Source organism: Nicotiana tabacum, chromosome 10, assembly GCF_000715075.1.
Source record: "Nicotiana tabacum cultivar K326 chromosome 10, ASM71507v2, whole genome shotgun sequence".
Taxonomy (NCBI): domain Eukaryota; kingdom Viridiplantae; phylum Streptophyta; class Magnoliopsida; order Solanales; family Solanaceae; genus Nicotiana; species Nicotiana tabacum.
Window position 1 is genome coordinate 107,040,279 of NC_134089.1, and position 11,824 is coordinate 107,052,102.

Consider the following 11,824-nt stretch of genomic DNA (forward strand, 5'->3'; position numbering starts at 1 on the left):
ATTTGTATGTTTGTCTATGCATGTTTATTTGTTAAATTAATAAAAAATACAAAATATGTCGCATTTTGCATGTAGGATTTAATTCTACAATTGTTAGTAATTAAATTTGTTTACAAAAATTAAAAATTACAAAAATAGGCATCTTTTGCATTTTTAGCATTTATACAATTTTATGCTTAATTATTACTTAATTGTGCGTTAATTGTTATTGGGAGTTAATTTGCGCTTTTATAACTTAATTTAGTTCTTAATAATAAGTTAAGTATTTTTATAATTTAGTTTTAGAAAAATAAAGAAGAAAAGAGAACAAAAATACAAAAGAAAAATCGGATTGGGCCACTTCTTCAATTGTAAGCCAAAGGCCCAAAAAATTGCCCAATCTTCTCCATGACCCAGTCTACTTCAGACCGGGTCGACTCGGTCCGCCCCATTAACCCAATACCCAACCCCATTCTTCATTTTTTTGGTCTAAACACAAGAACAAAACAAAAATAAGAAAAAAAAAACAAAAAAAATCCTAAACTACCATCCGCCTCCCCCCTCCATCTTCTTCTTCCCCAAACTCAAACCTCCCCAAGCATCCATGGCTGCCATTTACCTTCCTCATCACCCCCACGACCTAGCTGCCTAGCTTCCCATCCAAACACCACCAAACGACACAACCTCCTTCGCGTTCAAACGATCCCAGCCCTATCCGCCATTGATGAAGCTCGTCGAGCTCAAGCTCGTTGAGCTCGACGTCTATGTCTGCTGCTTCTGTCTCAACCAAACAACCAAACGAACACAACCTCGACGATTCAGCTGTTGTTCGAAGCTCCCATCGCCGCTGCTCGTCACGGCCAAGCTCGCACACTGCCATCGGGAGCAGTCCGTTCCGCCATGGACGTCGTCGACCAGTTGCTTCTGCTTGCTGCGTCGACCAGATTCACTGCTTCATCTTCCTCCTCGACGAACAGCTGCTCGATAGCCAAACAGACCCATCGAGCTGCTGCTTCTGCTTCACTCGATCTCCTTCACGAACACAACCAGTCGCCGCTATTTCGTCTTCTTCGCTGCTGCGTACTGCCGTCGATGACCCCATGAGTCTGCCGTTTGGTTGCTCACCATTGTACTGTTGTTGACGACGCAAGGCAGTCCGGTTAAAGTCCGGCAAAGGTCAAGGGTTTTTCGTCGAGTCAAGATCCTGTACGTCATGAGGTCATCGTCAAGTTCGTTGTTTGTTTGGTCGTTGTTCGTCGTTTCGATCCAGTTAGTAGTTTTTGAGTTTTATTTTGTCCGTATTTTGTTTTGATATTTTCGAATCTAAAATCAACAAATGTTTGTTTTGTTTATCGTTTGAATTAATTTTTAGTTCATGTTCATGTGTTGTTTGTTAAATTAATTTTCAAATTTCAAAATGGAAGTTTAATTAGTTGTTTTCATGTTTATTTCATGTTTGTATTATTGTTTAAGTGAATATTTGTTAGTTTAATATTAGTTAGATACAAATTGAAGTTTAATTAATTGTTTCTTCAATTTATTTCATGTATTTTATGTATTTTCCGGAAACTGTTAATATTGTTAAGTTCAAGTTTAAATTCATAATTGTTTCTTCTTAGGTTTTGTTTTGTCATTTGCCTAAAAGAATTTAGTTGTAATAAGAGAAGTATGTTGGTTTTAATCATTTGAATCCGTCGTTTTTATTTTTAGATTTAATTCATGTTCATATTATGTTTGTTTGATCTTGAATCCGAAATGTGTATTGTTTGATTTCTTGTTTACCATTTATGATTATTTCTTGAATTGGTCTCATGATCTTGTTTAAAGTTTAATATAAGAACTGTTTGTTGTAATGTTGTTAGAGTTGATTTTAAGTTCAATATGATTGAATTTAGAAATCAAATATACTTGTTTGTTGTTGTTGTTGAATCCGAAAATAGGATTGTTTGTTGCTAAAATATTGTTCAATCAAATTTTAGTTGTTCTTTGTTGTTCAATTTGTGTTCATGTGATTTGTTGTTGAAATGTTGAAGAAATCATGTTCATGTGATTTGTTGTTGAAATGTTGAAGAAATCATGTTCATGAAATTTGTTTGAATTTGTATAGAAATTGGTCATATTGGCTATATTTTGGTTGAGTGTGATTAATTGATTTGTTATAGCTGATGGGGTAGTTTGGTAATTTGCAGTACGTTCTGGGGTAGTTTGGTAATTTCAGTAAGGTCGGAGGGGTAGTTTAGGAATTGTACATTTTGTAATTGTTTATATGAAGCATGGGAGACAAAATGAAATGGGGTGGGTTGTGATATAGTTGTTTAATATAAAGGGGAACAAGACAAAATTTAGTGGGGAGAAATCTTGTATTTATTTATGTTAGGCATGGGGGACAAAAAATAATGGGGTGGTGTGATATATTTATTTAATGTAATGGGGATAAGTGGGAAGATAATGGGTTTGGTAGAGAAAATGGATTGATTTTAATTGATTAAAGGGTTGAGATTATATATAGGAAGTCTTGAACAAAAGACAGAGAGAAAAATACACAGACAGAGAATAAGAACGAGAGAGAAACGAATCTGAAAATAAGAGAGAAAGAAAAAAAAGGGCTGAACATTTAAGAGAGAGAAAATTCCGAAAAATATTTAAACTTTCAAATAAAAAAAAAATAAAAAAAGTATTCTGCTTTCTTTCATTGTTTGAAATCAGAATTAATTGTTGTTTCATCAAAGCTTGAAGCTTTTGTTTTTGGGATTACTGCTCTACTGGTTTGCAAACTCTTTTCCTGGGTTGGTACTGTTGCTGGGCTGTTGCTGCTGTGCTATACTGTTATTACTGTTGCTGATTCTCATCTTCATTTTTTTTGCTTCCAATATCAGGCACACAACTGAAAAGCTGGTTATTGTAATCCGAAATATGAAGCATGAATACATATGAAGAATGAAATTTTGAAATTTTAATTTCGTTTTTCTTTGTTTCCTTTTGTTGATTATATTTAAGTTATTCCATGTATTACTAAATAATAACTGGAATAAAAAAAAACTTAAGTTAGTCTTTAATGAATCAGTTCGGCAAAACAGGTTAATTCACTAGTTATGAAGGTTTCAAAATTATCAACAGTAGGTTAATCATGAATAACTAGCTAAATTTAGCTAAGACATGAATTTAAATTAAAACTTCGTAAATTAGGCATTAAGGCATGACTTGAGTTCAAGCAAGACTAGAAGAACGTTTAAGTCTAATAAACTTTCTAATAAGCTTTAGTAATTATGGTTAAATCAAGTTTCAAATGGTTGTGAATAATTAATCTCAATAATTTTTTTTAACAATGCTGAGTTTTAATCTAGCTATATTTGATTCTTTTGGATATTAGTTGTTGAACTTTTATTTTATTTATAATTTCGAAATTAAGAATAAAATTCCTTTTTCATCAATATTTGTATTAATCAAGCAATTAGCATGTCATATTTTCTTAATAATAATAATAAATAAATAAAAAAAATGTAATTAATTAGGATTTTCTTTATTCATTTTAGAGACTAATTTTAAATAGCAAAATGTAGTCGCTTTAAGATTTGTCCATTTAAAATAAATGAGACGAGCCTCGCCAAATAAAACACACAAATTGCGGGGCCCTCGATAAAAATTTAATTGATTACTTAAACTTCGGGATGGGCCGTTTAGCAAATTTCACGGCCTTCCCCAAAGTAATAAAGCGCTAATCGCTTTAGGCGCGATATAATAATAATACATTCTTAAACACGGGTACGTATTTATGCGACCCAAATCCAAATCCCAAAACATTGAATAAAAATATGTTCCGGATCGTGGATGCATTTTATGTAACGCAATCCAAAGACATGTTTTTAACGATGTTCACATTCTTTAAAAATAAAATAATAACAATAAAAGCGGTTAAAAGTTAAAATTGCACTATAGTTTTTTTTGAACATGTATTAAAATCAGATATTTTAGCCATTACAACAGTTTAAGCGACCGTGCTAGAACCACGGGATTCGGGGGTGCCTAACACCTTCCCTCGGGTCAACAGAATTCCTTACTTAGAATTTCTGGTTCGCAGACTTCATTTGGAAAGTCGAATATTTTCCTCGATTCGGGATTAAATTGGTGACTTGGGACACCCTAAAACTCCCAAGTGGCGACTCTGAAATAAATAAACAAATCCCGTTTCGATTGTCCTTCAATTGGAAAAACTCCCTACGCACCCTCGCGGGGGCGGAAAAAGGAGGTGTGACAGCTCTGGCGACTCTGCTGGGGACTGAGTAACCCAGAACCACTGGTTCAGGGTTAGAAATTCGAGCTTAGATAAATTGTTATATTTGGCTTTATCTGATTTTTACATGTTTGAGCCTAATGTGCTAAATGCTGCTTTTACCGGTTTGATATTATTTGAATGTATATATGAACTATGCCGAACCCTTCTCTCTTCACCTCCGGGGATGTGCTTACTGGTTGAGACTCCCTATTCTGTTAGTGTCATACCCTGAAATAAAAAGAGGCTCGGACAAGTTACGAAGCCGGATGGCCTTTTGGTTCCCGGTAAGTTGCCCCTCCTCGACTCGAGTTGTCCGCTCGGGTACACAGTCTAGAACATATACCCAGGTTATAAACCTAGTATAACGAAACCTCATGCCGGATCCCTAGTAGGAACGCTTATTTGCATCACGTTGCATTTGACATAGGGGACTCAACACAGGGGTTGGGTCCGTCTAGGACTAGCAACCTGAAATGAAAAGACGATTCTGATGCATCCTACTTGCTCTGTACATATATTTGTTGCGAACTTGCATGTTGACCGGTTTCTGAATCTCGGGAATGTTGGGAAAATTGAAGGAAAAAAAGAAAAAAAAAGGGAAAAAGAATATCTCAGTTAGGGAGTTAATTGATTATTTTAGAAAAAATCAATGACCAATTACTGGCGAAACTCTGCCGAAATTTTGAAAAAAAAGAGGAAAATATTTTATTTTGTTTTACTAAAAAATATAGAAAAAAAGAGTCTTTTATTTTTGGAAAAATAGATTGTTTTATTGAAAATGAAAAAAAAAATCGTTATTTTGTGTTTTTCAAAAATAGAAAAGGAAAATAGATTGTCTTGCCAGGAAAAAATAAAAAAAGGATAAGAGTCATGTTTTAAAATCGTTCGGTTAATTTGCCGGAACTACGCGGGTTTGATTCTCACCGGATGTGAGATACGTAGGCAACCCTCATTGGGTCCAACCCCCTTTTTGCTAAAATAGCCAAAAACCAATAAATAAATAAAAAACGTGTCAAAATTTTAATTTTTTCATAAATAAGTCGGACGGTGTCCAGCCTTCCCTTTTGCTAAAAAATAGCCAAAAAAAATATGTCAAATTTTAATTTTGTCATAAAGAAGTCGGGTGACGCTGTTTTGTCAAGACATAGCCGAATGTTCCCGAAAAGGACGCCGGAAGGCTGACTTTGCATAAATAGCCACCTTTTGGGTCATGTTTAGGATTTTGGTCCAGTTGACCCACACAGCCTTAAAAAATCTTTGCCCCCGAGGCGCTGAAGGGCCGTGTTTGCAACACCACGTTTTCATTGTAATTTGAAAAAAAAGTCAGCGGTTAGGTGAATACCATTTGAATTTTTTAGTCAAAAAATAAGTCGAGCCAGCTTCGGCCACGTCTTAAATCGTTCTTGTCGAAATAGCCTTAGAGTATCTTTCAGTTGTCGAAAGGCTATTTTCGTAAAAGAATGAAAACGTGGTGTTGCAAACACGGCCCTTCAGCGCCTCGGGGACGAAGATTTTTAAGGCTGTGTGGTCAACTGGACCAAAATCCTAAACATGACCCAAAAGGTGGCTATTTATGCAAAGTCAGCCTTCCGGCGTCCTTTTCGGGAACATTCGGCTATGTCTTGACAAAACAGCGTCACTCGACTTCTTTATGACAAAATTAAAATTTGACATATTTTTTTTGGCTATTTTTTAGCAAAAGGGAAGGCTGGACACCGTCCGACTTATTTATGACAAAATTAAAATTTTGACACGTTTTTTTATTTATTTATTGGTTTTTGGCTATTTTAGCAAAAAGGGGGTTGAACCCGATGAGGTTTGCCTACGTATCTCACATCCGGTGAGAATCAGACCCGCGTAGTTCGCTCAGTTTTGACGGAACAAAATATGACACTTGAAAATTTTGGCAGATTTTCAGAATTTTCTAAATACCTACCTCTCACTTTTTGTTTCTTTTCTCTTCTTTCTCCCCTTTTTTTGATTTTCTTTTTTTTTTATTTTCTTTCCCTATTCTAGAAGCCAATCAATATGGAAGCCGAAACAGACAGATACACAAGCAACACGTAAGATGCATCAAGATAGTCTTTTGATTTTTGAGTACACCTGTCCTAGACAGACCCAACCCCTGTGTTGAGTCTCCAAAGTCAAATGCACATGATGCAGATAAGCGTTCCTACTAGGAATGCTGCATGAAGCTGATTTATACTAGGTTTAAAACCTGAGTTTATTGTTCTAGACCTGGCTTACCCGAGTGGACAACTCGAGCCGAGGGGGGGCTGCGTACCGGTAACCAAAAGATCATACGGCTTTGCAACTTGTCCGAACCTCGTTCTATTTGGGACATGACACTAACAGAAAGAAGTCACGCGAGCGTGCACTCCTCAAGAGAGAGAAGACAGTGGTATCGTAGCAGTTTATATATACAATTCAGATAATATCAAGGCGGTAAAAAGCAACATTTAGCACATTAGGCCCAAACGTGTAAATAAAATCAGATAATAAATAAAGCCAAATATAATGATTATTCTAAGCTCGAATTCTTAAACCCTGACCAAGAGATTCTGGGTTCTTATCCCCAGCAGAGTTGCCAGAGCTGTCACACCACCTTTTTTACACTACACCCCCGTAAAGGGGTATAAAGGGAGTTTTTCTAATTAAAGGACAATCAAAACGGGATTATTTCATTTAAAGATCCAGAGTCGCAACTTGGGAGATTTATGGTATCCCAGGTCACCAGTTTAAAATCCCGAATCGAGGAAAGGTTGACTCTGTATTACAGTCCGCGAACCAGAAATTCGGGTAAGGAATTCTGTTAACCCGGGATAAGGTGTTAGGCATTCCCGAGTTACGTGGTTCTAACACGGTCCCTCAACTGTTATAATTGGCCTATTTATCTGATTTTAACACATGTTTAATCCTATGTGCATTTTAACCCTTTTTAAAAACCGCCTTTATTTAATTTTAAGAAAAATTCAACGTTATCAAAAAATACGTCTTGAACCACGTCACATAATGCATCCGTAGTCCGCAACATACTTTATCTAACATTGTTAACATTTGTATTTGGGTCACATAAATGCGCACCCGAGTTTATGAAGGTGAATTTATTAAAATGGTGCGTCTAAAGAAACTACGCGTTTGCAACTTCGCGAGGGCTATGTAAATTCGCTAATTGGCACACCTCGATTTCTAATTTCAAAGGATTTTATTATTAGAAGTTGTTATAATCGGGTTACATGAAATACACTCCCGAATTGCGATTCACATATCATATCCATGCCACGGGAACAGTACCCATGGCCACTAACCAATCACGCCACTATTAAACCCAACTTCTACTAATTCAAATTAAAAAAACCCAAGGCTTAACACTAGTATTCACTGATTTTTAATTCAACTTTCAAGAACAAAATTAACAACAATAGATCAATGTTACATGTCATAAGATCAACAAAGTACAAAGCCAAACATGTCAAAGTTGTTCAATTAGCCATACTGTATTCGTGAGTGGATGATTCAGAAAAGATGACATATAAAACATGTCAAATCGTGACATGTAAAGTTGTGAGAAACATTTGTCCAAAAGCTAAGATAAAACAACTGCAATATATAGAACTATACACATGGACTAATCAAGCACGTATTTGAGAGTTTAACCAGACAGAGATGATAATTAAAATTACCCTACTATTTCATCCAAGTAAATACAAAGCACACCTTAGAGCAACAGAAATTTCAATCTGAAGAGGGCCACGAAAATTCAACACGAATTCAATCATTTTCCTCATTTGATGAAAATATAATACAAGGAACTTGGCACTAACTTACTTGAAATCGAAGCTCAGCCAACAACAGCCAACAAATCCGGCAATCAACAACGAATAACTCTAAATTTCAACTTGAAGAACAGCTATCGGACCTTTGAACTAAACGGAACCAGTGAACGGACCTCGACAAGGAACCAAGGGAAACGGTCATTGATACTCAGCCATCGAAGCTCAACCAGAAATTCGAGACTCGCCGGAAAAGGGTGTTAAACAAGTTTTGTGACTCCTCACTATTTTCAGCGCCTTTGTTCGTTAGCTCTAGAGCTCGAAAGTTGTCATCGGACTCCCGGCCAGCTCTAGTGATGAAGAAGCTGGTTTGGTCTCTTGAAGAAGGGGTCGCGTCTGGAACTCGTTAATCCGACGTGCTGGTGGAGCTCGTTTTTCCGGTGAGTTTCAGGCAGAGATGGGGTCGTTTGATGATTAACATTCAGGGGTCGTTGGCGTTTTATCCGGCGAGCTAGGTTGTTCCAAGTTTGGGGGCTGTTGGTATATGGGGTTGATGAATAGAGTAGGGGTGTTGTTTGGTTTGTCTCACGAAGAAGATGAAGTTATGGAAAGGGTTGTTGGAGAAGATGGAGTCGGGGGTGGGGGTGCTTGAAGAAGATGACGCCAGTGGGGTGGGGGTGGGGGGGGTCATTCCCTATTGAAAAAGCTGCGCAGCCCTTTTTTCAACTTTCCCTTCTTCAGCCTTTTCTCTTTAGTCTTAGACGTCTTTTATATTGTAGAGTCTAGGTCTAGATAGTTGTAGGGTTTTTAGGTTAAGGGGTATGGTCCTAGGAATTATGGGCTTGAAAATTATTGGTTAGGTCCAAAATTAGGCCTTAATATGGGTTGCTAGAGCCCAAGCTTTATTCTTTCCCTGCGAACGAGATTAAAAATACGGTCCCATTTATTAATTAATCCTACTATTCAAATAATTATAAAATTGACCATTAAAATAAACCTATTTTTGGTATTTTCAAATATCATATTAAAATAAAAGTACGATACTATTTTTGTATTTTTTTAAAAGATTTTTTAAGATTAAAAATGACTACAAAGATTAATGAACCTATTTTTTTGTGATTTTTTTTCTTGTAAAATAAAGTAAAAGAGTCAAAATTACTTAAAATATCTATATTAGGCCTAAATTAAATATTTACACACTAAAATATGAAAAATCTGGGGAGGGTCAAAAATCACATGTCTACAGAGTTTATAGAGGTTGTGTTGTTACGGTACGGGGTAGGGATACCACGACCGATCTTATTGAATTAGGGATGGTCGATTTTGATGTAATAATGGGAATGGATTGGCTTTACTCATGCTTTGCCAAACTTGATTGTCGGACTAGAACTATGAGACTTGAATTTCCCAACGAGCCCATCGTTGAATGGAAGGGAGATAATGTAGTGCCTAAAGGTCGGTTTATTTCTTACCTTAAGGCCGCGAAGATGATCAAGAAGGGGTGTATCTATCATTTAGTTCGGGTTACTGACACCTATGCCGAGGGACCTAGCCTTGAGTCTGTATCAGTTGTGAATGAATTTCTGGATGTCTTTCCAGATGAGCTCCCTGTGATTCCGCTAGACAGGGAGATTGATTTTGGGATCGATGTGATGGCAGACACACAGGCTATATCAATTCCACCTTATAGAATGGCACTGGCAGAACTGAAAGAGCTAAAGGAACAATTGAAGGATTTGCTAGAAAAGAGTTTCATCCGGCCGAGTGTGTCACCGTGAGGCGCACCGGTCTTGTTTGTAAGAAAGAAAGACGGGTCGCTGCGAATGTGTATTGACTACCGGCAACTCAAAAAAGTCACAATCAAAAACAAATACCCTCTACCAAGAATAGATGACTTGTTTGATCAATTGCAAGGTGCTATGTGTTTATCAAAGATTGACTTACGGTCCGGGTATCATCAATTAAAGATAAGGGAGCAGGATATTCCAAAAACAGCTTTCAGAACTTAGTATGGGCACTTTTAATTTATGGTGATGTCTTTTGGGCTAACAAATGCCCCGACAGCTTTCATGGATCTTATGAATTGAGTCTTCAAGCCTTTTCTAGACTCCTTTGTGATAGTATTCATTGACGATATTCTTGTATATTCCCGAAGTCGAGAAGATCATGCTAACCATCTCAGGGCAGTTTTGCAGATTCTTCAGCAACATCAACTGTATGCAAAATTTTCAAAATGCGAATTCTGGCTTGAATCTGTTGTGTTCTTTGGTCATGTTGTCTCCAAGGAAGGAATTATAGTTGATCCTCAAAAGATTGTAGCAGTGAGGAATTGGCCCAGACCTACCACTCCAACAGAGATTCACATTTTCTTGGGTTTGGCTGGGTACTATAGGAGATTTGTGGAGGGGTTTTCTACACTTGCCTCTCTATTGACTAAATTGACCTAGAAAGAAATTAAATTCCAATGGTACGATGCTTGTGAAAGGAGTTTCCAAGAATTGAAATCAAGACTGACTACAACACCGGTATTAACCCTGCCAGAGGGTATAAAAGGATTTGTGGTGTATTGCGATGCTTTAATAATTGGGCTTGGGTGTGTGTTAATGCAATACGACAAGGTTATAGCCTACACCTCTAGGCAACTCAAGAACCATGAAAAGAACTATCCAACCCACGACTTAGAGCTTGCGGCAGTGGTGTTTGCACTAAAGATTTGGCGACATTATTTGTATGGGGTGCATGTGGATATATTTACGGACTACAAGAGCCTTCAATATGTTTTCAAGCAGAGTGGGTTGAATCTGAGACAGAGAAGATGGCTAGAGTTACTCAAGGACTATGACATTGATATTCTCTATCACCCGAGAAAGGCTAATGTTGTAGCGGATGCTCTTAGTCGAAAATCTATGGGGAGCTTGGCTCATTTGGAGTCATATCAGAGGTCGTTGGCCAGGGAGGTTCACCAGTTGGCTAGTTTGGGAGTTCGCCTGGCAGACTATAATGAAGGAGGAGTGATTGTGCAGAATAGGGCTGAATCATCGCATTTGACGGAAGTGAAAGAGAAGCAATTCAACGATCCATTGTTAGAACAACTGAAAGAGGGGATTCACAATTACAAGACCACAACTTTTTCCCTTGGCATGGATGATGGTATCCTATGGTTCCAAGGCTTCCTATGTGTTCCGGATATTGACGGTCATCAGGAAAGGATCATGGAAGAAGCTCACACTTCCAGGTATTTCGTGCACCCAGGTTCTACAAAAATGTATCATGATCTCAGGGAAGTTTATTGGTGGAATGACATGAAAAAGGATGTGGCGTACTTTGTGGCTAGATGTCCGAACTGTCAGGAAGTGAAGGCCGAACATCAAAGACCTGGTGGGTTGGCTCAAAGCATAGAAATTCCAATGTGGTAATGGGAGATGATCAACATGGATCATGTGGTAAGGTTGCCGTGCACTCCATGCAAGTTCAACTCAATTTGGGTGATTGTGGACCGACTCTCAAAATTAGCGCACTTCTTGCTAGTTAAATCAACCCACAAAACAGAACAGTATGCTCAGTTGTATATCAAAGAAATAGTCAGGTTGCATGGCAATCCAGTCTCAATCATTTCAGATCGAGGGGCTCAGTTCACTGCCAACCTTTGGAAGAATTTTCAGCAAGGTTTGGGTACGCAGGTAAATCTTAGCACAAATTTCCATCCCAAACCGATAGGAAAGCAGAGCGGACTATTGCATCTTTGGATTATGTATATGTTGATAGGATGTGTTTCTGGGATTCTCTAACAGGTGGATAT

General features: G+C 37.5%; 1 long non-coding RNA gene across 1 annotated transcript; it reads right to left on the bottom strand.

The window, feature by feature from the left end:
• Nucleotides 1-2,562: 2,562 nt before the first annotated feature.
• Nucleotides 2,563-8,993, bottom strand: LOC142164729 (uncharacterized). The gene is made up of 2 exons (XR_012695679.1): nt 8,081-8,993; nt 2,563-2,871 (listed from the first exon to the last, which is right to left on the bottom strand). It is a non-coding gene; the product is annotated as an uncharacterized LOC142164729 (long non-coding RNA).
• Nucleotides 8,994-11,824: the final 2,831 nt, after the last annotated feature.